Here is a 2294-nt window from a genome sequence, read left to right on the forward strand (position 1 = left end):
AACATGGACAAAGTAAATGGCTTTTACTACAGCTAACATTTGTAGTATGCAGTTATGTTTTTTAAAACCTCACAATTTGAAGTAAACTGATGTTGTTACCCGTTCATCAAGTCTGTCTAGGAGTATTTGAATTTCTCCTCCCAAGGCTCCACTTCTTGATCTATAGAGCTTGATCAATCGTGGTGCAAGTGAGTCCAAGTAACTAAGAAAGATCTGCCTGAGATCAACTCGAGTAACTCTGTAGAATTCTGCATATATCTGCAAAAAATAGAAATAGTTCAAATTCACTACCCTAATGTTATGTTTGGGGATGAAAACATGCACTAAAATAAACTGCTGTAAAAATATATCAGATGATTTTTTTTTTCAACTTTTGTTTGCATAAATCTGTTAATCAACCTCAGTTCTGATCAAAACTACTAAATGTTCAAAAACATCCAGGATTTTAACTCTTTAATTGCCAAGTTCATAAATGATGTCACTGATTTGGGGAAAAAACAATATATAAAGTGATTGTGGACTGGATATTTTTTTACTTTTTATCACAGTCTTGGACATGTCAAAGATTAGTAACAACATTAGCTCTGATGCATTTTTAGTTTTTTTTGCAGCATCAGATTAAATTTTTTCTCCCTAATTTACTGTTGGTGGCTGTTTTTGCCCCATAGACTTCCATTATAACCACATTTTTTGTCTGCACAGCCATGACACTATATAATCATGCATTCTTGATTGTTGCTGGTTTTCCCTGTTGGGAAGAGGTAAAATTTGTGATTTTTACTGTTGATGACCAAGTGGCACCATTAACCCTTTAGATAGGCCTGAGCAAAGAAAGCTTAGTTTCTGGCTTTTGTGTGTGTGTGTGTGTGTGTGTGAGAAAGTGAGAGAGACCACCCACCCTGGTGCAGAACACCATGGTCGTGAGTTATATTCCGAAATGGGGGAGGAATGTGATCCTCATCAGCACAAGGCACCGCGAGGCAGTGGTGACAATGTTCATAAATCTGATGCAGAGTAGATTTTTTACAGAAAAAATGGAAAAGTGTATCGCTGAAGGATTTTAAGGTAGTTTCAAACTGGCTTTACCATCAAGAAAAGACAAGCATTTCATACACAGGCCATACATAGGTTTAGTCTGTACTTCTCACCATCCAAAGGCCACAGGTGCAGAAATACACTTTGTTTTTGTGTACTCCATGTAGTTGTGAGAGCTGAGGTACATATTTTGATTTTCTCAGACACATCAAGGTTAGTGTGCAAAGGTCTCTCTCTAACTTTCACACACACCCACATGATAACAACTACTGCTGAACAACAAAAGCTAGATTTCAGTTCACCACCAGGTTCCCGGCCGTTATTAACTCAGTGATTTGGTAAACTCCTCGCCAGTTCTGCGGACAATCCAATAAAGTCACGTTCCCATACCGGGAGTCGAACCCGGGCCACCTGGGTGAAAACCAGGAATCCTGACCACTAGACCATATGGGAGGGTTCCCCAGGAGAGTTGAGATCGGCATTTTACTCGACCACCAAGCAGTTTGAGCTCCAGCGCGGTATCATCCAGAGCTTTGCATGGGAACCTTGCATTGCAGAGCACAAAATCGGCCAGCGCTGACCGAGCATTCAGCTACTCGAGCTGGCAATCCGGCGGAAGATCAGCTGCTAGACAGAGCGTGGGCTGGTGTTCCTGGTGCAGAAAGCCAGCATACCTCCTAGTACAGGACTCTCCGCATTTCAGGGATTGTGGGAGGTGTTACTCTGCCAGCAATTGGGCAGCTGGAGTCTGTGGCACACCTCTGGGCTCTTAAAAGGCAGCCGAGCCAGCCAGGAGTCGAACCTAGAATCTTAAGGGGAGCGGGGTCCTACCTGCTTATGCTTTTCAAGTGACAAACGGCCAAAAGCCATGCCTAGCATTCAACGGTGATGTGGAAAAGCCAATGCCGTGACCCGGATTCGAACCGGGGTTTCTGCGACCACAACACAGAGTACTAACCACTATACGATCACGGCACCCCACGCACCTGGGCCAGCAGGTAAAAGGAGCTGCTACATGTTGTGATATGGGTTCTGGCGCCCCTCTGGCCTGGTGCAGTGGCTTTTGATTTAGACATGATTGGAATAGTTGTAGTCTTTTTTGACACTATATCGAGAGACGATCTGATTCATACGCAAATGATACCTTCTGTGCTTTTTAAATAAAAAAAAACAAACAAATAAATTAAAAAATCCTGCAACCCGGATACACTACATGATTAGTTCTATTGACACTGGGACTGACACTCACAGACACAGAG

General features: G+C 42.7%; 2 non-coding genes across 2 annotated transcripts; both read right to left on the reverse strand.

The window, feature by feature from the left end:
• Positions 1–1416: 1416 nt before the first annotated feature.
• Positions 1417–1488, reverse strand: trnae-uuc (transfer RNA glutamic acid (anticodon UUC)). The gene has a single exon. It is a non-coding gene; the product is annotated as a tRNA-Glu (tRNA).
• A 450-nt stretch (positions 1489–1938) lies between these two features.
• Positions 1939–2010, reverse strand: trnah-gug (transfer RNA histidin (anticodon GUG)). The gene has a single exon. It is a non-coding gene; the product is annotated as a tRNA-His (tRNA).
• Positions 2011–2294: the final 284 nt, after the last annotated feature.

The sequence above is a fragment of the Hemibagrus wyckioides genome, unplaced genomic scaffold (assembly GCF_019097595.1).
Source record: "Hemibagrus wyckioides isolate EC202008001 unplaced genomic scaffold, SWU_Hwy_1.0 Contig3, whole genome shotgun sequence".
Lineage (NCBI taxonomy): Eukaryota > Metazoa > Chordata > Actinopteri > Siluriformes > Bagridae > Hemibagrus > Hemibagrus wyckioides.